General features: G+C 44.9%; 1 protein-coding gene across 2 annotated transcripts in view; it reads left to right on the top strand.

Moving 5' to 3' along the window:
• grid1b (glutamate receptor, ionotropic, delta 1b) overlaps positions 1–26,677 on the top strand; it is an 816,517-nt gene that overhangs the window by 769,508 nt on the left and 20,332 nt on the right. The gene's annotated exons all lie outside the window — the stretch shown is intronic.

Here is a 26,677-nt window from a genome sequence, read left to right as displayed (position 1 = left end):
GGAAATGGAACCACATTCCAACAAGAGAGGAATGGAATTGAATCATATAGATGACCGAAAAGACAAGGTAATAGCTGAATGCTATTATTATTAAAGTAAAAATAAAAATAAAACGTGGGTGAGTGGTCAAAACAGCGGGAATGATCTGAATGTGAGAATAGTCAGTAGCACTAGTGACTAAACTTTGAATTCGCTTGGACCAACACTCGATGGTGGGTTACAGCGGTTGCGTGTTCACGACCACTCTGTGTGTCCCTTCAAATGTTTAGTCAACCTGCTGATGAAAATTCTCATTACTATACAGATTCTTCTCTAGCTACACATTTTACATGTACTTAAGCTTAAGTTTAATTGGCGATTTAGCCTACAGTGCTCAGCAAGGCCTATGCCTAAACTAGTGAAGGTGAACTTTAGCTGAGCAGAATTGAAAGTACGGAAAGTGAAGAATTACAAACCCTAACTGGGGTTAAGGAAAGTATTCTAGAATACTTTGGGCTGTATAAACAGCAGCTGTAATTAAGGCTTAAAGTAAATGATGCTAACTGCTAACTGTAGGAGTTATTAGTTAGCTTAGCCTAAGCGGGATGGATGTTAGGTTAGCCTAGCCTAAGCTAGATGGATGCTAGGTTAGGTTAGCTTAGCCTAAGCTGGATGGATGGATGCTAGGTTAGGTTAGCTTAGCCTAAGCTGGATGGACGCTAGGTTAGGTTAGCTTAGCCACCTAGGCTGGTTTGTTTACAACGTGACATCACGAGTTAGCACTTCCTGTGACAAGTCATTGTCATGGGAACTAGAGCATGTCAGAACAATTCGACAGTACCTGAAGAATGTCTGCACCTTTTAACGGGTTAAAAGGGTTATAAGGGGGCGCCTATACTTTAAAGTCTTTTGAGAACTTGACGTTACATTAAGTAAAATGCGACTGTGTTTTGGCATTTGCTAGTTTTACTCATGTAACTCTTCTCTTTACTTAACACAACTTATTCTATTTGTTTACCGAGTAAGGAAATAGATTTGCTGTAAGTCAAAGGTTGTCTAAGCATCTATAGTTACGTCCCTCTCATGCACAAATGCTGGCTCTTCAGCGAGTGAACAGTTTTGATCGCTAGGTAGCTCTCTGCTTGTAGATGCAGCTAAAATTTTTAGGTGAATTACATCAATCTAACAATAATTTGTAAGGCCTTTACATTGTAGAAAGGGGAGCATCACCCAGGTCTACGTATATATAACACTGTCCTGAGCTTCCTTTGTCAGAAACAGGTTTAGCAATACTGCAATTTGGATTTCTTTAACCAAAGCAGGATAGATATCGGTACAGTTTACAAGCTGCTGAGATGAGATTTTTTTTTTTTTTTTGTCAAACAGACTTACGCTTTACTGCTGAACTTACTTATATTAGTTGGAAATCTAAGACTCTTTCACTTACAGTAGAGATGTCAATTCCAGCTATTGTTTTATCTGCATTTAGACAAGCCAGCAACCAGTGATCAAAATGCTTATCGCATGTTGTGTTCCGTTTGGATTGCAATGATCAAATTAAACCTGTAGGTTAACAGTAGTTTCAACTCAGGTGGTTTTCCTACACTATGGCGTCAAGGTGACGTATGCCTTATTTGGAGCTAGGGTTTCCTGTAACCCTTTATTGTCATGGAAACTAATGTTTAGCAGTGTCATTTCAACCAGCATGTAGCAAATGTTTGTTTCGAAAAAGTTGTGCATAGTGTGTTGGCAGGTGAGGCATACACGTCCATTCAAGATTTTCTTTAAATCAGTTAAATTCTAAATTGTCTAATGCAGAGTCTTGCTTCTCTTCGAGCACACATTTTCATCTACTTTAAAAGTTTTATGTTTTATGCTGACCAGGGACCCTTTTACAGAGTCTTGCATTATGTTCATTCTGTGTGCCTTCTGGTTTTGCAGTTCGGAAACAATGGGATCTTAGGGGACCCTTTCTGAGGAGGCCTTATGTGTTAGAGGCCTTCTGTATCAGTTCACGCATCGTTGAGCAGCATTTCTTGGTCTCTGGCGAGCTGGAAGGTGCAGGGTAGTGAACTTGAATCTTGACTTGGTGCTGAGGCTGTGTACCCATGGATGGCTGCTGGAGTTCCTGGGAACTACTTGTTCGAGCCGGATGTTGTTCTGGCTGTACGACTGCACGTTCAGCTGTCACGTCTGGGGTATAAGAGTTCGATCTTTGCTCTTAGCTTTAGTGCCGAGTCTTTCAAAGGGCTGAGCTGACATTAAAGTGAGGTCTGAGCTGGTGTCTACCAGGGCTTCCAAGCTCACCTCATTTTCCAAAGTGATGGCTAGGTAGAGTTTCCGGGCCACCCCCTTTTTCGATCAGGTTCCCCAGGAGTCTTAGCGTAGGGGCTGGTGTGGTGATCGATGGGCGGTTAGGGCCGGTCTTGTGTAGTTCTCTGCGGAGACAGACAGACAAGCAGCATTTCTAGGTATTTTGGGCTTTTGGACCCAGCTGTGGGAAACTGTGCTGTGTTGCTCAGGCTGTGCAGCTGTCAGCTGTGGTGGCTGGGTGATGCTGTCATTTTGTGATGTGACAGTTAGCTCTGTGCTCTGAGGCTGACGAGCAGTGTTCTGGTTGCCTGGTTCAGGTCTTACGCTTAGACATAGGATGTCTGTCTTGTCCCTCTTGTCTCCTTTGGAAAGTCTTTTGTGAAGAAGCTCTTTCAGCGACTTCAGGGTCTCAGCTGTCTCAGATGTGGCGGCACTGTGTTTTTTTTTTTTTTGATGTGGGTTCAGACTTGTGCTTACCAGTGGCATGTCGAGAGGGGTTCCGCTCTGGGCTGTCTCTGGTTGACGGTCGAGGAAGCTGCACGCATCACGACTGGACGTGATTCTGAGCAGGTACAATCTGTCCCACGCGGTGACGTTGGTAACAGTTTGTAAGTGAAAGTCAATGTCCTGCGGATGGCGTGCACGTTGTGGCCTCCTGCATGGTTCGGAGTGAACATAGGGATGTTTCTGGCCAGCTTGTTAAGCATTTTGGGAGCCATGCCGTGGTTAGTGGCCGGGGCTCTCCTGGAAAGGCTCTTCCCCCCTCGCTGCTGACGGGGGTTCTTGTGGGCTGGCTGGTGATGTTTTGAACAGTGGGCTTTCACCCCCCTGTACAGCTCTGGGTTCTTGGCTGAAAGGTGCGGACTGGCTGGTCAGGGAAACTTTGTGGTGTGCGTTTCCCCTTCCCGGTCTATAAGAGGGTTTCAACTCTGTGTGAACGGTGTCAAGTTCGTGTTCGAGATCTTGTCTCTGCTGAACGTGCTTGTGGATGGTAGCACGGGCCTCTTGCGAGTTTCTTTCGCAGGCCGTGGCTTTCGAGTCTCTTTAAGTTCAGTCTCTGCTCTTTGCAAGGGGCTTCACTTTTGTCGGAGTTTCTCGTTGAGTTCCTCTCTGGTTCTTTTCTCTGACTGCACTCTTTGGTCTATGTGCAGATGAAGATCAGATAGGGCAGTTTGAAGTCTTTCCACTTCCTTCTGTAGCTCGGGGTCGTTGTCATCCTCGGCTTGCATCCTTAGCGTTGCAACTTCGTGCTCCAGGGCGATGCGGCTCCTTTCCTGGAGACGTGCTTGTGCGATCAGCTGGCAAGTGAGGTTGACGTATCTGACCGGTCTTTGTCGTGGGAGCTTTGGCTTGGTTTGTGCGCCATCAACCTGTCCACGTCTGCGATGCTCTTGGCTCGGGGCTCTGAGTCACTGGCGACCTTGGTCAGGAATGGAGGTTTCATGAATCTCAGCCATGTCTCCAGGTTGTCCCAGCGGGTTGTGGGACTGTAGGACCGGAACATACTGGCTTCACTGTGGGCGAGAGGAACACAACACACACAGAGAGAGACCAATGGAACTAAATTGCCCCTTGGGGATTAATAAAGCTATCTGTATGCAGGTTCGTTCTACGTTTAACACGCTATAATACGGGCTATGCCGCGTATGAAAATTTTGGTTAACTGATGCCGACAGTTAAATCATTTGGTAGGACAATTTGGGTAGGTCAGCATGGCCTGAATAAAGATTTTTAACGGGGCGGTAGCTTAGGGGTCACCTGTTGATGCTAACGGCTTGGTTGTCAAACTATTATTCAGCGTTCCTTGTTGTCCCAGATAGGTTCTGTCTCTAAGTGAACTGAAAGGAACAGAGCACAACAGAAAAGAGCAATGGCAAGATAGCAAAGTTTTAAGTAACATGCAACCATCCAAGACGGAAAGGTCTGTAATGAAATGGCGTTAATAGTACACAGGAAGTGTTACAGGGGAAGAGGAGGCCTAAGCCTGCGATTTGTGGCTAGGAGAGTAGGAGGGAGCCAAACACTTCAATGACCGGGGGAATCTCTAGATTCTGTGGCCAATACTAAGTGATGGATTTAATACCTTTTCTAGTTTCCCTGGGGTGAACTGAGGTCATTCGGGTTGGAGTCAGCATTTTGGTTGGTCTCTCTGTTGTCCCCAAACACTTGACAGCAGTGTCCCGGGCCCTTCCGCATATCTGTACCGATGTGTGCCCTCACGCAACCCGACCTTGAACACAACCGGCAGTGCCAAATTGGTGATGTCGTGTTGCGGGCTGCACCAACGGAGAAATACAGGAAAGTCCGAGACCCGTGCTCCGTCAGCGCTGGTGACGCAGGTCAGACGAACCAGCCAGCTGGACCCCAAGCAGAGATGACTGTCAAATCACCACAGCACGAGAGAAATTTCTACCTACAAACACAAAACAGGATGAAGGACAAGTGAACCTCAACGTGAATTAAAGCTCTCTCTATCTAAATCAAATTGAGTGTCTATTTTTTGTAGAAAAATCAAAGGCAACGGTTTTACTAAAATTATGGTACAAACAAAAAGGGAATTATGACAATGTTAATTATCAGAACAACCTAGCCTCCATTCAGAGAAGAGATTAAGTGCAGCAGGAAGAGCACAGGAGGAAGCAAGCTGTAGTGGCGCGTTTGGGCCACTAAGGGTTTGGGCCACTTCCTCCTAGTGGTCAACCTGGCTGACAGAGAACTTGATTTAAATTGCATTCAAACTGGTTTAAATACAATTCAAATCAAGCGTATGCATAGATGTTAAGTAACTTCTAGAATAGTAAGGATACAGTTGTCATAACGTATCAAATACATAACGTAACGTATCAAATCAAAATTATTAAAAATAATTTGAAAAAGGAAATATAGTAATAAAGCCATAAAAACATTCCCAACAGGAAAGGAGACTTAATTCAAATTGATCTTGAATTTTTTTTGTTTCAAACCAAATTTGATTAAGTGTAGGAAATTAAAGGTTGGCATTATATTTGATGATGATCACGACTACGGTGAGGTATCAATGATAATAACCAAAATAAAACCAACTGGGAGAAAGCCACTTCAGAAAAAAATGATGTTAGGAACTAAGTGATGAGCTGACGTAGAGGGGGGAGGCCACAAGGGGCGCATTCCTCCTAAGTGGTCATCAGAAACTGGTACTGCTTACTTTTAAATTTTAAATTCAACTGTGGTTTGAACCAAATTCAAAATAAGTGTACACAGTCGGGAGTGAAATCATGTTAGTAAAACTGGAACTTGCACATGCATTGAAAGTTAGAAACACAATTTCAGAAATTCACTGAAAAAATCTGAAATTGTGATGAGAGAGATTGTTTAGGAAAAGACGGCCTCGTTACTAGTGTCCACGAGATGGCGCCATTTCGCTCATGGAGGGTAAAGTCAGGGGGCGGTGCGTAATTCGAGAACTGTCAAGCACTTAGGTAAAAAAATAAAAATAAAAAAATAAAACAGGAAATATTCGTCTGTTTTTTCGACTCCCATGACATATTATCAAATAGCACTTATGATTAAATATGCTTTAGGTTTTTTACAATTGAGTAGCTACGTCAATGTTTAACCAGGAGTTCATCGTTAATCTAACGATTACAATATCAGGCCTTTCTTAAGAATAGTGAAAGAGCATCGTTTCACTAAATCTAGTCTTCACCCTGACAGAAGAATCTCGTTCGGACAGGGGAGTTTAACATTAAAATGTCACAATTCAAAAGAGGTTTCTTCGTCTTTTGTTGGACAAATTTAATACTATGAAACTGCAGTTTTACTTTTAGTTATTAACAATGGCAAAAGGAATGTTAGACATTATTTTGCAGCTGTTAATGTGCTGAACTGGACTCGGCTTTGTGCCTTTAATCAGTCAGCCAGTGAGTTCGCGTTGCGTTCGCTCACTCGAGGCGCGCGTACATTATTAAATCACAATATAGACATCGATTGAAACTGAATTGCTCAAAAACAAGTTTAAAATGTGCCTGCATTCTCCACCATTATGTAAAGACTCTGGGCGGATCTAATCCGTGGGGAATTTGCATATCATAATTAATAATTGGTAATTAATAATTATTCATACATGTTTGGATTAGATCAGTCTTACATGTTAATAAAACTCCCGATAAGGGATGATATGTAATTTTACCTGCATGCATGCTTGTGTATCCTTGCACTTAACCACAAGTTGATTGCAATTACCTGCACGGACCACGTTTTACAAACCAGGCAAAATTAATTAGCTCAATTGTCAGACTAATATCTGTGGGAATCCACAATATCATCTTACTTTATAGGATTTCAGGAAAAGCAATTCTGTGGCCACAAGAATTGGGTTTCCTGCCCTATAAACACATACTCTTTAAAGTATCTTTAATTTGTAAGCTTGTTGCTATAAGATCTTTTGGCACTTAAGGGACTTAAATGAGCAAAAAGGCAGTACATCAATCAGATGAATATAATGAATTTAATAAGGCAGAACTACTTATGTATTTACTACGGTTACATGGGATATATGTATTTACAAACATAATAAACAACAATACACGATAAGGCATCGATGAATGAGAAATGCATAGAGTGTGGACAATGGAAACACGTGTGAGAGGGGAAGGGACAGAGAGAGAGAGAGAGAGAGAGAGAGAGCATTGGCAACATTCCCCTGACAGTCCCCTGCCTGTGACAACACGAAAACATCATCTTAATGCTTCTTAGAAGCTCTATAAAGAGATATACTTAAGTTTCTGGGTCTCTCTGTGTCGCGGCATTCCTGCGCGTGCGTGAGTGGAGTCCTTTAGGAAGCGTCACTGGGTGCTGCTTGGCGCGCGTTGAACGGAGTTTCCAAGTCTTTGGGGTAACATTACCAAAGGAAAATAGTTCGGCTAAGTTTGTTTCACTTTGTGGAAGTGAACAGAGTCGACTACGGAAAACAAAACTCTGACTAACAAAGAAAAGAAATAAAGATCTCTACGGGGAAATCACGCGGAGTTAACGTCACATCTTCGCATGGCTGGTGAAGAAGCGTGTGTGCGTCTCTCGCCACATGGTCACGTGCGCGTGTTTATCCTTCAAAACGAGCGCGCGCTAGTTTAAAGGTCCCTTGTAGATGGATTTGCTGAAGAGATATGTCACGCGGTGTTCTTTTCACTCGTCGATTGGAATTAAACACGGAGACTTATCTAAGACTGAAAAACACAAACTAAACTAGAAACAAATAAAAGAAAGGCGAAGAGCTCGCCCGGAGGCGAGACCCTACATTTTTGACAGTCAGAGTAACAGAGAGACGAGCGGAGGGGGGAAGCGTCATTTATCACCTTGGAGAAATCCGGCCTCTTCCTGTTGACTTGGCCAATTAGAGGGTTGGAATTTCACAGGCGGGACTTTGGTTTTAATTGCTCTTTGTCTAAGAGAGAGACATTTAAAACCGACGAAATTAGGGTGTTTAAGAGCAGAATCTTCACAATTCTTATAATACTAATGCGTCACAAGTTTAGCAAAATGTAATGTCAATTAACAACTGGGGAATGAAGATTGGAGTTTATCAAGACCAAACTTGCCACAAATGGATTTGGTTAAACATTAGTTGGCCGAGTTTAAAACATTATCGCATTAGAGTTGTCGAGAAACATAGACCAAACCACAAAAAGGCAACTCATGGAATAGGGAACTTAGATACATTGTTCATACAATTCTCAAGTGGATATATAATAGCATATACTGTATATATATGAATACAGGATTCATTTCTCCTCCTTGGTTAGAATTCAGAGAGGGTGGCAGTTCTGTGAACATTCCTTTGGGTCGTAAACGCCGTTATCTAAGAACACCAGTGATGTTAGTTTTGGTCTCTTTTCACTCCAAAGATGGAAAACATAGTAAACTATATTTTTCATTAACTTCTTACATATATTTGGCTCTAGCAAGTTGAGCGATTTCGTTTAATACCAATCACTCCGTGTTTGTTACGCATACAAGGATATATATAAACTCTTAGACCTTTGTAGAAGTCCGCAAGGTTCAACTACATAACTAACAGTCCTAGATAGACAGGATACAGTATAAACTTCAAACATACAGGAATACATCATGTATACATTTCATAATCACTCATTTCTGGGTTTTAATGTTATAGATGCATATATGTTTGTGTGTGTGTGTGAGTGTGTGTTGTTCATTTGCGCATCTGGCATTCCTTCCTCGCTGGGAGGGGGGTTTGGAGATAACGGTCTTCTTGGATGTTGGCTCGCGAACAAATCAGGATCGCGCGAGGATCTCTGTGGGGACTCATTACGCTGTAAAGGTGTCACAAACTAATCTACCCTCCAGACTGGCTGGCGCTAACGGAAGATTTAGAATTGGAAGAGTCATAGGTTGGGGCTTTAGAAACCCCTGTTAACGTGTGTTTATTGTGTTAAGGAATGCTGACTCCATGATTCTGCGCTCATACCCTACAGTGGTGTGGTACGGCTAATCTTGGACTTGCGAGTCTTGAATCGAGTCTTGAATAACGCAGAGACGCATTTTCGAATACTCCGTCCCCAAGATTGGTCTGCAGCATTCAACCTGAAGGACGAGTACTTCAGATCTCCATCCTTCCGCAACGCAGGCCATATCTTTTTATTGCTTTCGAGGGTTCGAAGTCTGTATAAAGTCCTACCCTTCGAGTGCTCCACAGCCAGTTGGGTCTACAGGTCAACTGGGAAAAGAGTAAACTCGCCTACGGGCTGAGGATCTCTTTTTTTCCGGTATGGAAATGGACTCGGTCCAACACGTCTCTCAGGAGGAACGTGTCTGGCCGGTGCTATACAGAAGTGAGAAAGTGTCCCACTGAAATTTTTCAGAGGCTCCTGGGGCAATAGCTCTGAAAGAGCTTCCTCCATATGAAGACCGCTTCAGCACTGGCTTCACTCCCGAGTTCCAAGTCCCGAGGTGGCTGTGGCAATCACCTGGCCTGCCGCCAAACCCTTAGCCCGTGATCAGACCTTTGTTTCTCTGGGCCAGCCAACTAGGCGGACACAGGAGTCTGCACTGTGAGAATGCAGAACCGCGGCACGGCGAGCTGTGGTGTGCCGAATCCAAGCACATTCTCAACTGGCAGAAGAACATCGGAGAGATCCTGATCTTCATGGCTGCAAAGATCAAAAACATATTCTAAACTGTGGGACTAATATCAGATTCACAAATCTGAGCATGTTTGGTTTAGCAAATAATGTTGTTTTTGAGTCCGTGGAATTTTTTTTTAATATTTTTTTTTATATGGCTATTTGTCCTCTTTTAGTGTGTTATAACCCTGTTATAAATTCACAAAATTGATGGAATGCATAGCTGATATAAAAAATGGATGACTAGTAATTTTCTACTACTTAATTCTGAAAAAAACTAATTCTAATTATTGGACAAAAAACTTCCCCACATGCTAACCTAGAATACTGTCTAACACTTGATGGCTGCTCTGTCAGGTCTTCGTTGTCGGCTAGGACCCTGGGTGTGCTCTTTGATACCAACCCTATTTTCCATCTTAAAAATATATCTAAATTACGTCATATGCTTTCAATGACAAATGTGGAACAGTTAGTTTATGCGTTCATGACATCAAGGCTAGATTATTGTAATATCATTATGGGTGGTTGCACTGCACGCTTAATAAACAAACTACAGCTGGTCCAAAACACAGCAACTAGAGTTCTTACCAGAACCAGGAAGTATGACCATATTGGCCCGGTTCTGTCAACACTGCATTGGCTCCTTATTAAACATCGTATGAATTTTAAAATATTTCGAATTACTTACAAAGCACTAAATGGTTTAGCTCCCCAGTACTTGAGCGAGCTCTTAACGCATAATAGTCCGTCACGTCTATTGCGATCTCAAAATTCCGGCCAGTTGATGATACCTAGAATATCAAAATCGACTGCTGGCGGTAGATCCTTTTCCTATTTAGCACCAAAACTTTGGAACAGTCTTCCTAACATTGTCCGGGAAGCAGACACACTCTGTCAGTTCAAATCTAGACTAAAAACACATCTCTTTGACCTACCATACACATAACTCATTATATACTTCTATAATTCAATGTTAAGCTGCATAGATTAGGGCAGCCAGAACCGGGAACACTTCCCATAAATCCTGATGTACTTGTTACATCATAAGAAGGATGGCGTCTACGCTAATATTAGTCTCTCTGTTTATTCCAAGGTTTACCACAGTCCACCGGAACCAGGCCATATCTGGATCTGATGAAGGACCTGCACCTGGACACAATGACAACACAGTCCGGAAGTGTCAACTAGCCTCTCCCCTGTGAAGGCCTCCTTCCCTTCCCTTTACCTCTGTACAGATAAAACGTTGTCAGGATAATTCCGGTTTACGTGGCTACGCGGAAGTGATAAATAAATCTGTATTATAAATTTTTCAAGGCTTGCACCTTGGAACCTATTTCATGGTTTGCATTCTGGAGCCACCAGGCACTGTTTTGTGCAAATGAGCGACCGGACCACATTAAGGGTTTTCTGTTAGAACAGTGTTGTGTTAGCGGCCCTAAGTTAATAACTAATGATCACTGCGATGGAAGTGAATCAATCAAAACTAACTTTAGCTAGACAATAACTTTATTCTAGAGCTGCTGTAAAGAATCTCTGTAACTTTAATTTCCTAGTATCACTGTAAAGTTGCTTTGAACCCATCTATATTGTTAAAAGCGCTATATAAATGAAGATGACTTGACTTATAGGCTGGACCCACCTCAGTGACATTCCATATGTTGTACTGCCCGGTAACGCCCAGTCCATATGTGTATTCTCCACATGTTACCTCCCTACGGGCAGGATGTGGCTTCCGCAGCATATTCCTTTGCAAAGAAAGATTGCTGGATCACCGCTGGGCTTCGCTCAGCTCCTCAGCGAAAAACAACTGGTGCGTGCATCCACTTCCATATTTATCCCCGCGCTGCGGGGTGGAGCATGTGATGCAATTCTCAACACGCCAATGTGCATTGGCTCATTTTAACAATACTCGAAGATGACAGGCTCCCTAGGCGTGATCCCAATCAGACGACTACGTCTCCGCTCCCTCCTTCAGGGAATGAGGGTTGCATACATAACCGAGACGTTATCTTTATACTTATTATTCTTGGTGTAAATAGGCCTTTAGAGGATTAGAATTGTGTATTGTTGGTTGTTATATTTATTAAGTCCATACTAAAACCCTAACCAGGGACAAGTGCAGCAAAAAAGCTGTAATCTAGAAGTGTATGTTCACAAGACAATGACAATGAGCACTTCACATGAACAAACTAAGTAGATTCTTACTAGACATGTTAAAAGATATTTAAGAGTTTATTTTTGAGTTGGTAGTTAATAATAATGATATTATTATTATTATTATTATTATTATTATTATTATTATTATTATTATTATTATTATTATTTACCTTTCTTGTTCAATGCCAGAATGAGTTTGTATTCTGTGTGCTCCCTTACCAGTGTTGTGCTAGTTTGCTTTCACATCTGTAAACGTTATCTAGCGCTCAGGTATGATGACACATATTTACCCAGCCTGTGTGCCTCAGATGTTTGATTGCATTTGATTATGCTGATGTTAAGTAAACTGTGTTTCGTTAGAGATGAACAGACCTCTGCTCTCAGACAAACATACCTGCATGTTCATTTTCACTAGTTATGTTGGAAGCCAAATGTGACATATGCATGTTACAAAAATTGGATTATTTGAGCTAGAGTTCTTTACACAAATGTCTGCAATCAATTCAGTCATTATTATTATTATTATTATTATTATTATTATTATTATTATTATTATTCTAAATTTAAACCACTTAAAATCATTCAGCACACATTTTATTTTATAGGTACTATTAAATACATACCATAAATATAATTCCTTGGGTTGGGAAAAACAATGTGTTAATTTGTGCGATTATTACAAACTGTTTTTGCGTTAATAATGCAATGTTTCTTTTTATTTCCTACAGTAGGTCATACTTTTTTTTCTTTTTTTTCTTATGTATGCCCCACATGTCCATATTCTGCCTCGCTATTATGACAACACCAGGAGTCATATCAATTGAAGGGATAGTTCACCCAAAAATTTAAATTCCCAAATCTTACACACACTGCTGAGCTGACTACTGTACAGAAATCACATAAGACTATTGCGTTTTTTCAGTAACCCATTTACATGAACTTTTCTATAGTTACGTAAACACATATTTAATTTTGATGAAGAGTGTTCTGCTTTCCACGTGGTTGAAGCATGTGTGTGTTTAGTGAGCAGACAGTGATCCAACGCACGCACCTTTATAAAACCTGCCGAGGTAGAGAGTTTATTGAGCTTTCTCTCTCACCTGTATCTTCTCTTTCAAATAGCATTGGAAAGTCTGTGGAATTTCTTTTCTTACTGAAATGAATGAAAAAATTAATTTCAATTCAATGAACAAATTTAATTCAGTGAATCAAGTTCAAGGAGAGAGCACTCAACACAATGTAACATACATGAAGTAACCCCGTAGCAGATCTATACAGGTGGAGCTGGGGAAGGTGGGCGGTTTCTGAAAGCTGCTAACAAAACTTCCGGTATTTGTTTGAATGTTGAGCCGCAGCTTATTGGCCGCTGATGCAACAACATCCAATCAGCTGTGCTATGTAGATAATGACGTGATCGCTACATAAATGAGTTAAAGACCTATCAGCCTGCGCCATCTAGAGTTTCATGCCAGAAATAGGTATTTGTCCTGTTGTGTAACTATGACTAAATGGGGCATTTCCTCTGAGGAGGCCAAGGAGGTGGTGCATCCTCAAAAATATTTTATTAGTACACATTAGTACACTGGCTACACCAGTTACTTTGTCAAGATATCTCTTATTTATTATTTTACATACATGTTTCAGACATACGAGAAAGACAGGCATAGAAGAATAAGGCTACATGTGAGGTGGCTTTCATTTCAGATTTCTCTGTACCCCATGTCTCTATCCCCTCACCCCATCATGCCACCAGCAATGGTTTCTTTGTGTTTCTCTCCCTCACCCATGCCTCTATGTTTCTTTGGGGTGGTACAGTAAGGATTGAGCTTATACCACTGAGCGACTTTCAACTTCCTTGTATGGTAGAAAAACATGTTGCTCATGTTTAAAGAGGAATGTATACCTCATGCTTACACATGGTACAAACCACTTTCCATATTAAGAAACTATCCCTCTGTGTATACATTTGTGGTACATTTGCATGAGTCAAAATATTCCTTTCCTTGGAAAGAATATTCCAACTGTACACATTTGATGTATAATCATCAGTGGAACTTGTCACTGAGTCACCAGATCAGCACGCTCCGCCCACTCGTTCACTCTCCCGATAAAACAGTTTGAACTATCTGGAAGACCAGACCACATGCAGAGCCCCACGGAGACTGCAACGGATCGCCCCTCCAATGGTTCATGCAGTTCGTCATTCCCTTCAACCTTCTACGTCTGACAACCCACCTACCGTTCCCGCTGATGTCATTTACGCTGCACGTCAATCACTCCAGCACTCAACACCCACTGCTTCATCTGCTAGTCCCACGGCTCGACCTGCGACATTCACTGGCGAGGCGGAGGATTGCAGCGGATTCCTGTTCCAGTGCTCCCTATACTTCGAGTGGCAGTCTCACCAGTTCGCCACTGATCGCGCCAGAGTAGCCTTTGTCATCTCACTGCTGTCTGGACGCGTGCCACAGTGGGCTCAATCACTGTGGCAATCCAACGCCCTAATCATCACTTCACTGTCTGCTTTCTTCAGCCACTTTAAAGAAGTGTTTGGACAGACCACCTCGGATTTGTCAGTTCACGACCAGTTGTCCAACCATGTCATCACCACCTGTCCAGTTCGACCACCACACCCGGCGGTGAGTACTATTCAACCTCCACCTCAAATAAATTATGTGTCCCGTACTACTGTACATGTTCTATTCCCCCGCATTTGTGTCTCAGTGCAAGCCCTCATCGACTTGGATTCCACAGGGAACTTCATCTCCACCCAACTTCTCCAAAAACTGATTGTCCGGAGAAACGCTGCTCTCAGGATTTGAGCTGGGTCGTGGTCACATCCGACACTTCTCTCCCAAACTGACGCTCCGCATCGGATTCCTGCATACCGAGGAGATCACGTTCATGGTGCTGGAAGGATCCACTGCTTAACTCATCCTGGGATGCCCAAGGATGTCCCAACATCAACCACGTATTAACTGGAACACCAGGGAAGTATTACAATGGAGTGATGCCTGCTTTTGATCCTGTCTCTCGTCTGTCCAGAAATCTTCAAAATCGAATTCTCTCTCATCCACCACTCCAGAACCACCGGCGCTCTACATCAACTCTACCAGCATAGAGAGTCTGGAAGTGGATCACAAGGTGGAAATTTTTCCAGAATATCAGATGTTCCAGGATGTCTTCAGTAAGTGGTTGGCAACTCAACTTCCACCACATCGGCCATGGGACTGTGCAATCGACCTTCTACCTGGGGCCACTCTGCCGAAAGGCAGAGTATATCCATTGTCTGTCCATCCCGGAGCAGAAGGCCATGGAGGAGTACATCCAGTAGGCACTACAACAACAGTTCATCAAACCATCTACATCCCCTGCCGTTTCAAGCTACTTCTTTGTTGCCAAAAAGTACGGAGGCTTGAGGCCGTGCATCGACTACCGTCACCTCAACTCTCAAACAATCCAGTACAGCTATCCACTTCCTCTGGTCCCGGCAGCTCTGGAACAGCTACGGGGAGCTTGCATCTTCTCCAAGCTGGACCTGTTTGCGAGTTCCTTACCACCTCCGTCCACTTCCAGGGGTATGTCATCAACCAACATGGCATCCAGATGGACCAGAGGAAGGTGGATACCATCCAGAACTGGCCTCAACCAACTACTATCAAAGAACATCAGCGCTTTCTAGGATTTGCAAACTTCTACAGACTATTCATCCACAACTATAGCCTTCTCAGTTCACCTCTGACCTCTACCCTCAAGGGCCGACCCAAGTCTCTGTCCTTAACCCCGGCAGCATCAGAAGCTTTCAAACAACTCAAAATGGCCTTCCAAACCGTTCCGATCCTAGTCCACACGAATCCAGTTCTCCCGTTCATCGTCGAGGTAGACACCTCGTTTACCGGAGTTAAAGCGGTCCTCTCTCAGCGGCAGGGTAATCCTCCTAAACTCCATCCATGTGCCTTCTATTCTAAGAAGCTTTCCCCAGCAGAGCAGAACTACGACATTGGGAATCGAGAGTTGCTCGCCATCAAGCTAGCTCTAGAAGAGTGGAGACACTGGCTGGATGGAGCACATCACAAATTTGAGGTCATCACAGACCATCGTAACCTCGAGTACCTGCGAGAAGCTAAGAGACTGAACCCATGTCAAGCCCAGTGGTCTTTGGTCTGTCATCAGGTTTAATTTCACCGTCTCATATCATGTCTTCATCAACCTGTTCCTGATGATTCTTCTCCTTAAACTATCCTCCCTCCAGCCATGATCGTCAGTCCTATAAGATTGCCATCGATTAACAAATTGCCCAAGCCACTCGCTCCAACCCTGCCCCGCCGGGAGGTTCAGAAGGGCTCCTCTACGTTGCACCCACCTTTCTTCTGCTCCTTATGGACTCAGCTTATACATCTCCGGGCTCTGGACTCCCAGGTAGCCAACGTACCCTCTCGCTCCTACGTCAACGCTACTAGTGGCCCACCATGACTCAGGATATCTCCCGGTACATCAAGAGATGCTCATTCTATGCTGTTACCAGTACTCCCTGGAAACTCCCTGAAGGAAAGCTGGTTCCTCTGCCAATTCCACATCGTCCATGGTCACATCTGGGCATCGACTTTATGACGTACCTACCATCTTCAAACAACCACACCTGTGTATTTGTCATCGTGGATCGCTTCTCAAAAGCCTTCAAGTTGATTCCCCTCAAGGGATTGCCAACTGCCTTTGAAGCGGCTGAAGCATTGTTCCAGAATGTTTTCCGTCATTTCGGCATCCCCAAAGACATAGTATCGGACCGGGGTCCTCAATTTATCTCTCGAGTCTGGCAAGCATTCTTCAAACTCCTCGGAGTATCCGTAAGCCTCTCCTCCGGTTACCATCGTCAAACTAATGGCCAGACTGAGCAGAAGATCCAGGAAATCGGGAGATACCTGAGGTCCTACTGCCACCAGAACCAGGACAGTTAGAGCCAATTCCTCCTGTGGGCTGAATACGCCCAAAACTCCCTACGACAATCCACCACAGGGCTCACCCCTTTCCAATGCATCCTGGAGCCAGCCCTACCAGCCAGCCCTATTCCCTTGATCTAGTGAGCCCTCGGAGTTTCCAGCTGTCAATCACTGGTTCGAGCAGAGCGAGAGGGTTTGGGACTCAGCTCATGTCCATCTCCAACAGGCAGTGTGAAGACATAAGAAACAAGCGGATACCCATAGAACATCTACCCCTAGCTACCAACCAGGCCAGAAGGTATGGCTCTCGATGCAGAACATCGAGTCTCCGCCTGCCTTGCGTAAGCTGAGTCCCCGGTACATAAGTCCATTCACTGTGCAGAGGCAGCTCAATGAGGTCACCTACAGGCAAAATTTTCCAACTCACTACAGAATCTCACCATCTTTCCATGTGTCACTCCTAAAACCTCACTCTGAACCCATGTTTTCCCCTCCCACAGAATCTGGTAATGATGAAGTACCTCCTCCCAACATTGCAGAAGAGGAACCTATCTACCGGGTCCGAGCTATCCTAGACTCGCGACGACGGGGTCCCAGGCTGGAGTACCTCATCGACTGGGGGGATTACGGTCCTGAGGAACGCTCCTGGGTAAATCGTCATGATATCCTCGATCCTACACTCCTCACACAATACCATACAGAACATCCAGATCGACCGGCTCCCAGGGGCCCATCCAGCTGTCAGGAGCCACCCGTGGAGGAGGGGGTACTGTCATGGAGTCACCAGATCAGCACGCTCCGCCCACTCGTTCACTCTCCCCTGAATTCTGATTCACCGCACCTACACTTCATCTTCAACACACACTATAAAGAGGCACTTCTTCTTTACTAACTCGTCTTGTCTCGTCCTTACAGAAACGTACAGACTCTACTCGAATACTTACCGATTCCTACCTACCTCGAAGATTCCTCACCTGAACTTTGTCTCCGATCATCTGCTTCCCATCATCCGTTTTCTGTAATCTGTCTCCTGCCATCAGCCTGCCGAATCCTCTTCCATCATTTGCAAACAAGACATTAAGATTATCTTTCAGCTAAGTTCATCATCCAGTTCCCTTTCAGTCGGTAACGTCAGATGTAGTTGACGGTCGACTGAATGGGGATCGCGCTAGAGAGCCTATCATCTTTATTACTATTGAACGAGCCAATGGAATTTGGCGTGCGTGATTTGCATCACACACTCTGCCCCCGCGGCGCGGGTATAAATACGGAAGTGGATGCATGCACTAGTTGCCTTTCGCTTCGGAGCCGTTCGTCTTTGATGTCTCTGAAGAGTGCTGTTGTATTCAACGAGCGAGTGTGTCGGTGTTCTTGCAGGAAGACCTCTCCAGTGTTGGTGTTCTACAGCGTGGTGCAGCGGTGATCGCGAGCTTCTCAGCTCTCAACTGCTGTTTTAACAGCATCAAATTTCTATTGTTTGTTTGTGTGTTGACGGTTGGTTAGAGGGCGAGAAGTGAGTGCTTCACTGTTGGTTGAAAGACTATTCAGTGTTTACCGCGGTCATTCCCTGTGTGCTCCGGCACTGGTGACGGTCCCATTTCCTAAAAGAGCAACACGGGTGTGAGTGCGTCTTTTTCAAGATGCCATTCCATCCATGCGTTTCTGGGTGCGGTCTGGCGCTATCCTCCTCTGACGGTCACGAAAGTTGTGTCGCATGTTTGGGCTTACAGCATGCCGAGGCAGCTTTCGTGGATGAGTCACGTTCTCACTGCGGGAACATGGCCATCTCGGTGTTGAGATCTAGACTCGCCTTCGTCAAAAGCGTTGGTGCAGTCCCCACCTCTGGGCCCCGCCCTTGTTCTTCCTCTGGGTTACCTTCCCAGAGAAAGACTGGGGTGCCGTCCAAGCTGGGTGATCTGAGGATCACAGTGAGGGGTAATCCGCCCGGCCAGGCCCCGTCGATCCCTCACTCCTCTTTGCACCGCAACCGGTGGAGCTCCCCATTGATCCCGCTGGTCCCTCTGTAATGGACAGGCCAGCCGTGTCATTTGGGGCCCCTCCAGGGGATACCATGTCAATCGCAGCATCGTAGGGGGAGCTGAACTCTGGAGATGACGACTCGGCTGCACTGCCTCCCTCTGGGAGACCAGTGTTGCCCGAGCCAGATCCAGAAATGTCAGCTATGCTGAAAAAGGCCGCCGAGGCGGTAGGGCTCGTGTGGAGCCCTCCACCGTGTCCCGAGCCGTCTCGGTTGGATGATTGGTATATCGGGGCGGGCCGTACTGGTTCTCAGTCCGCCGCCCCGGTTCCTCTCTTTCCTGAAGTGCATGAGGAGCTTACGAGGGCATAGATGGCACCTTTCTCTGCCAGAAACCGCCTGAGTGGCTCCTCCCCCCTCACTACCCTTGATGGGGGAGCGGTGAAGGGTTACGAGGCTATCCCTCCAGTGGAGCGGGCTGTTGCGATGCAGTTATGCCCAAAGGCGGCCGCTTCCTGGAGAGGTGATCCTCGTCACCCCTCTAAAGCCTGTAAGTTCTCGTCCGCTCTTACGGGCAAGGCTTACAAAGCTTGTGGGCAAGCCGCTTCCTCTCTGCATGCCATGGCGTTGCTCCAGGTCCACCAGGCCCAGGCACTCATGAACATGCACGAGGGTAGTCCGGACCGTGAGCTCATGGGTGAGCTCCTCACTGCAACTGACCTCTCCCTCCGGGCGACGAGGGTTGCAGCTCGCGCGGTCGGTTCGGCGATGTCCACACTTGTGGTCCAGGAGCGCCATCTCTGGCTCAACCTGGCCGATATGAGAGAAGCGGACAAGGTTCGGTTCCTGGATTCTCCCATTTCCCAGGTTGGGTTATTCGGCGACGCTGTGGAGAACTTTGCCCAACAGTTCTCTACAGCCCAGAAACAGACGGAGGCCATCCGGCACATCCTGCTTCGGAGGGACGCTGCTTCCTTCACCCGCCCGCCGAGGTCAGATCCTCAGCCTGTTCGTCGCCGAGGGCGTCCGCCCGCAGCCGCCCTCTGGCTGGTTGGAGGGCCGGCTGGAGTTTTTTGTTATGTGTGTGTTTGTTCCCCGCTGGCCCCTATAAAAACGGGGTCAGCGGTACCCACATATTCAGAAAAAGAGCACATTTTCTATTCCTGGGTCCCAAGTGGACCAGTCTGGCGGGTGTGACCCTGTAATAGCCTTACATCCCCCAGCTTCCCTTGGTCGCCAGCAGGCAGCTTGGGGTGTTCGAGGACCCGGTCATCCGCCTTCTCACGTCCCCCTGCCGCTAGTGGATACAGGTAAGTGTTGCACTGCACACTAACACCACTATCTCTACTTTGCTGCCCCACCTCAGGCTCGGCTACCCCACTCAAGTCAGTGATAATCATCACATTAGGTGTTGAGCAGACGTGCTCCTGAAAATTCAGTGATATTCATCACACCGAGTGTTGAGCAGTGCTCCTGACTTGTGCGTGCTTATCTTATCCTGCTGGCGAAGGATTTGATATAGCCGCTCCTCCAGCCGGTACGAAAGGTAAGGGTGGAGTATCAGTACAGTGTCCTTCCCCTCGAGTGCTCCAGAGCCCGTTGGGTCTTCAGGTCAACTGGAAGAGAGTAATCTCGCCCACGGGCTGAGTATCTCTTTTTCAGTTTTGGAGATGGACTCGGTCTAACACGTCTCTCCAATGAGAATGTGTTCAGCTGGTGTTGAAGTGAGAAAGGGTCCCACTGAAAGAACTTTCAGAGGCTCCTGGGGTATATGGTAGTTGCAGCCTTTGGCTTCCTCCATATGTGACCGCTTCAGCGCTAGCTTCATGATCGAGTCCCGAGGTGACCGTGGCAGAGCATCTCAACCTGTGTGACTATAGTTCATCCCGGTCTGCTGCCAAACTCTCTTCAACAGAGGGGCCATGTACAAAGGGCGTGTTCCCGTCACCTCCTCCTTGGAGTCAGAAACTTCTGAGGACGCTTTGTTCCACTCTTCCCGCTTTACTCAATCGTGCCGCCATCGAGCCTCACGACAGTTATAGCCAGGGCAAGTGGAGACTCCATCCCCTGGGTCCAGCTGGGTCATGACCATTCCGGGGCCGCTCAGTTGCCCCTCCGGTTTCTTCTTCCTGCCAGTGTTTGTATAAACCGAGCGGACTACCCTTGGACAAACACGGCTCTCAGCTGCCCCAGGGGCCCGCAGAAATGCGTCTAACCCCAGTGAGCCTTCTAAAAGCAAGCTGCGACTCATGGTCGCCTTGCGCCTGCTCAAGTCAGTGAAATCATCACACTTCATGTTGAGCAGAAAAACTCCTGAAACTCAGTGAAGTTCATCACACTCAAGTGTTGAGCAGCAATGCTCCTGTAGCTCAGTGAGTTCATCACACTCAGGTGTTGAGCAGAAATGCTCCTGTAGCTCAGTGAATTCATCACACGCAGTGCTGAGCAGAAATGCTCCTGTTGCTCAGTGAAGTTCTTCGCGCTCAAGTGTTGAGCAGAAATGCTCCTGAAGCTCAGTGAGTTTATCACACTCAGGTGTTGAGCAGGAATGCTCCTGAAGCTCAGTGAACTTATCACACTCAAGTGCTGAGCAGAAAATGCTCCTGAAGCCCAGTGATCTTCACATGTTGTGTTGAGCAATGCTCCTGTCTTTTTGCGCCCGCCGCTTGCACCTACGTGCAAAGTCAGGAGAGGAACAGGTCTTCATAGTTGCCCCTTATTGGCCCAACTAGACCTGGTTCCCATCGACAGCCTTCCTGACTTCCCCTGAAAACTCTTTCAGGGACGGGGCACGATGGCACCCGCATTCTTCCCCCGGAGATTCCGGGCGTTCTTACATCTGAACGCAGAGGTTCAGGTGGCTATCACAGGGACATGTGATAGTTACCATCACTTCTGCGAGCACCCCATAGAAATGGGTAGCGTGCTTACGCCTTTAGAAGTGGAACATAGTCGTTGAGTCTTCTCTCCAGAGGAGATCCTGAAAGCTTTCGATCACTTCAGTGCTCTCTTTCCTGCAAAATGGGTTGGAGTAGGCTGTTTTCCTTCACCCTCAAAATGATGTTGCCTCGGTGTTTAAACGACGCTCATTGTGTTGCAGAAGTGTGCAGAAGCACGTTCTTATCGTCAGGTTCCTGAGGAGCAAGGTCTTGTAAATCCTTGCGTCCCTCTTTATCCTCTTGGGCCTTGTCCCTGGTGCGACTGCACTGCAGAGACCGCCCCTGAGCCACTGCAGGCAGTGAGTTAAAATTTCTGTTATATCTGTTCTCCTGCTCGCGTGGTCTCTACTAGAGGGTAGGGACTTGCTCGCTTTTGGTCAACGTATTGTGCCTGGAGTCTGGGCCGGCTAACTCTCACAAGCTGAGACCCCGGCTCGGATTGTGCCCAAGGTCCTACCTCTCCCGTAATAGGAGCAGGTGGTGAGCCTGCAAGCGCTGCCCTGGAGGAGGCAGATCCAGCCCTGGCTTCTCTGTCCGTTCGCTTGGACGTGTACAGAACGCATCCATAGACCTCAGACCAGCTCTACAAATATCTGTTGGAATTCAGCAGAGAGTGAAGGCTGTTTCCATGCAAAGTCGCACTAGTGCTTGCCTTCATTTCGGTAAAAATCCGAGGTGCAACATGTCCACTTAGGTGTTGAGCTCCGCCTGGGCGTTGACGATATGCTTTGCTAAAACAGATTCTAGAGTTGGGGGCTGGACGACACCTAGTTGAACCGCTGCTTCCCTTGGGCTCCCTTCTCTTGAAGCCAGTTTCACCGTGAGCCCGGTTCAAGTGTCGGCTTGCTGCGCCATTCCCCTCCTATGGACTGGGTACGTGCGCCTTTCTACTCCAGTTGAGTTCACTTAAAATTGAACCCTGTTGAGTTCCTCCACACCACTCCGACGTCGGGCGTGCGGAACGTCTGGTGTTAGGCCTACCACTCGTAAGCAGTGTGGAACCTGTGTTAGGCTGGGTCCATATGTTGCGGTCCCTACGGCGACCCCATATGTGTATTCTTCCACGATACGGCTCCCTGCGGTGAGCCCGTGTTTTCCCTCGGCAGAGTCTCTCTGCCGTCACTGTCCGGTGTGCCTCCCCCCGTCTTAGGCTGGAGCCACCCCAGTGACATTCAATATGTTAGACTGCCCGGTTTCCGCCCAGTTCATATGTGTATTTTCCACGTTACCTCCCTCTGGGTTGGATATGGCTTCCGCAGCGTCCCTTACTTCCAATGTACGGGGAATGCTTTCCCAGTGATCCTGTAGGAACAGCAGTGACTTCCCTGGCCTAAGCCCTGTCCTTCCCCGCCTTAAATTTGCAGGGGCATCAGGAGGCTTTGGTTTAGGCACTGGAAGGTGGCAGCGTTAGTGGCGTTTTCAAAGGTTATCCCCATTCAGTCGACCGTCGACTACGTCTGACGTTATCGACTGAAAGGGAACGTCCTGGTTGCGTGTGCAACCCACCGTTCCCTGAAGGAGGGAACGGAGGACGTAGTCCCCTTGCCACTACCGCTGGACCACCACTGACCCCGGGTTACTCTCGGCTCCTCAGCGAAAAGCAACTAGTGCGTGCATCCACTTCCGTATTTATACCCACGCCGCGGGGGCGGAGTGTGTGATGCAAATCACGCACGCCAAATTCCATTGGCTCGTTCAATAGTAATCGAAGATGATAGGCTCTCTAGCGCGATCCCCATTCAGTCGCCCGTCGACTACGTCCTCCGTTCCCTCCTTCAGGGAACGGTGGGTTGCATACGCAACCAGGACGTTCTCATTCTCTTATTCATACTCACCAGTCTCCTCTGCTGTTCCCCTCCGTGCCTCTTTTCAATAAAACTCTGAACTATTTACCTGTTTGCTTCTGTCTGTACTGTGACAGTTACATTGCACACATACTTGTATGCAAAATATAGCTTATCCCATATCTCTCATCAGCATACATGTACAACATACTCTGACTTCACAAAATACATTATGAAATTATTATGAAAATTAATAAAGAAAAATAATACTAAAAATAACATTAAACAGTAATGTTTTGTCTTCAAGTAAATAACACAGTACAAAAATAATGCAAATATTATGGAACATGACATTAAAAAGTGTATTATTTATAGTTTTTCTTTTTTAAAGTAACTGTCCGATAGCAACATCAGTGGTTAAAGTTACAGCAGCATCTATCTTGCCACTCCTGAGCCCATTGAGTTTTAACAAACTTCATAAAGTGTGCCAAGGCTTTGGTGGAGGTAATTGAAAATGAATGGAGACAAATCATTTGAGAGTAGACAATGCCTCCATTACATTATGATTAGCCGTTCTGTCCATGAGTGTGAAACTCTTTTTGTGATAATATGTGGTGAAAAGAGTGTTCAACAGAAACTTTCCAGTAACAAGCTACTTTATTCCAAGGGGTTTAGCACCACAAAACGCTACATTGCACCTTATAATGGTATAATCAGCATACATAGCTTTACAGCCAAGCAAGCTGAGGCAATAAATAATAATATTAAAAATCTAATTTCTGACACTGAATTGAACATACAGTTGTTGTATACCAGCGTTAAGTGTTTTTCTGATATACTTAGAGTAGACTGACAAGCAAACTGCCATTAAAGTGTGAAACATTTCCTTTCACTGGCTTATGTTTCATCTGTGGACCTGACAGCTCCATTAGCAGAACAGATGGCCCAACATCTCACATTACTTACAGAGTTGTCTTTGGACTTTGAAGTTAGCTCTTGCCAAGTTAGGTCCCTGTCCTGTTGATGTATGAATCCTATGGCACCATTACCATGATAAATGAATAAATTCAAACTTGGAGAAATTAAACAGAGCAACTTCAGGTTGAGTCAGTAGAGCCAATGATATTGCTTTTCATTATGTTTTAAACATTTTATATAACAGTGGGCCATGAATTTTAAATCTGGGCTTCAGTGTGACACTTGCGTTTAGGGTACAAAGTTTCATAATTAATAGGACATCACGTTACAGTGCCTAAGGTTACAATCGAATTAACAAAGACAAGTAAAGAACCAAAGATTGACATTTCAAAGACAAACGTAATCACAAAAGCCTCCAACAAAGAAAGAAAGAAAGAAAGAAAGAAAGAAAGAAAGAAAGAAAGAAAGAAAGAAAGAAAGAAAGAAAGAAAGAAAGAAAGAAAGAAAGAAAGAAAGAAAGAAAGAAAGAAAGAAAGAAAGAAAGAAAGAGAATACTTTGGTCAAATCCCAATTACTCTTTATGTTCTTCATAATGCTTGAAAAGTAAAATATTGCTACAAAACACCTCAGTATAAATGTATGAAAATAAAATAGAAAATACTGTTCAATGAAATACAATATTTTATATGTTTATATCTTATTATCTTATTATTAAAATACACTAAATAAATGTAAACTTGGCCATGCAATGAAGTATCACTATTATAAGGCCTTGCTATTATAGCTATTCCACCTACTTCTTCCCTTTCCGTGCCTAGTAAGAATTTAGAAATTACAAACAAACAAACAAACAATAAAGTGCTTTATTTTACTTTGTCCTTGTTACAACATAATTATACATTTAAGTACTGAGTAATATTAATTAACATCATCTACATACTATAAGGTTAGGGTTAAGAATAGGGTTTGGTTTAGGGTTAGTTGCTATGTATGTTATTATGTATAATTTACTGTTATTACATGTAACGTAACAAGGATACTGTAAAATTAAGTGTTTTTACACTTTTTTCCGGAAGTTTTAATTTTTTTTCAATTATTATATATTTTAATGACATTTACAAAAGAACAAAATAAATCATATTTCATTACCTTTTGGAACCTGAAAGGGTTGAGCAGATGCTTTTTGTCATCACTGTCCTCATCAGAGCTCATTTCCCTAGTACATTTAGCATTTGGCTCATATTTGTGATCTCAACCCTATTCTCAAAACTATAATTTTCAACGTCTTCAAAATGAATTTTTTGATCGCTGACAGATTCTTCACCAGATCCTCCATGAAGTGACAATCACACTAATATTTGATTCTGTACAGTACTTGCTCTGCAGTAGATCATTGAGCCATTCCATATTTTTTTCCTATTTCAACGGTCTAAGTGCATGGTCTAAAGCGCATGGTGCAGGTACACTTAGGGCGTGTCCGAATCCACTTTTGCTAGTTTATCGACGGAAAAAAATGGTTGGCGTGGTCTCATCTTCCAAGCCAGTTGTGCTTGCGCCGAGGCGGATTCGCTATTTACATGACGGAATTTGATAGAGGAAAGACTGAACGCTTCTCCAGAGAAGAAACGGATCTGCTCGTGCGCAAGGTTAAAGCGCACAAGCAGACCATCTACGAGACAAGCCGGATTCCAGCATATCTTTCTGTACACAATTATAATCTTTAAAGGGACATTGTCTAGGAATTTCTCCCATCTAGTGGTAAAATTGTATTTTGCATTGAAACGAATTGTGCTCTCCAGCGCCTCACTTTTTCAAATGCATGTTGCTTCTACGGTAGCTGTTATGTACCAAAAAGCTATGACAGGATGTCTTCTAATAGCACTTCGTCGAGTTTTCCTTCAGGTGAACAGGTTTGTTATTTCAAACAAACTGCAACTTAACACAACGAACAAACGAATGTTACAGTATGAATAATAACAGTGCAATGTAGCCTTTTAAACTTGCCGGGGCAGTGACAAGCATCCTCTCACTGCTCTGCTCCTCCGTTTCTGCTGCTTTCTGTTACGTGACGCTGGCTCTGAACGAAAACGCATTGTATGTGTGTTGGCCTAGTACTTTTTGACCCTCTCTGCTATTATAGTTTTTCAAGATGGCGGAACGACATGGAAGCCTATGTGGACCTACCCGTCACATTTATATAAAGATACTAAAATCTTCGTTTACGAGAATAAGTCAGATAATTGGCATTTAAGAGGTATTTGTACACCATTGAGGACATATTTATGAATAAAAATATTGATTTTAGATAATAAAGGTTTTTACCTAAAAAACTACACAGTCCCTTTAACATTGACATCCTTTTATTTTTTAATATTTGGCATGTTTGTGGGCAGCTGCACGTCCCTGTGTGTGTTATAAGCAGAGTGTACGCACTTTGTGCACCCACCAATATGCTCATATTACAAACACGCTCTTTAAATAACAAAAAAAAAATATTGCACCATTGACTTTAGACCAAGTTTCAGTTGGTCAATGGCACAGTCTATTTCAA

The sequence above is a fragment of the Siphateles boraxobius genome, unplaced genomic scaffold (genome assembly GCF_051911475.1).
Source record: "Siphateles boraxobius isolate OS27281-9 unplaced genomic scaffold, OSU_SipBor_1 55, whole genome shotgun sequence".
Classification (NCBI taxonomy): domain Eukaryota; kingdom Metazoa; phylum Chordata; class Actinopteri; order Cypriniformes; family Leuciscidae; genus Siphateles; species Siphateles boraxobius.
Note: the sequence above shows the minus strand (reverse complement) of the source record. Positions and strands in the feature narration are given on the sequence as shown.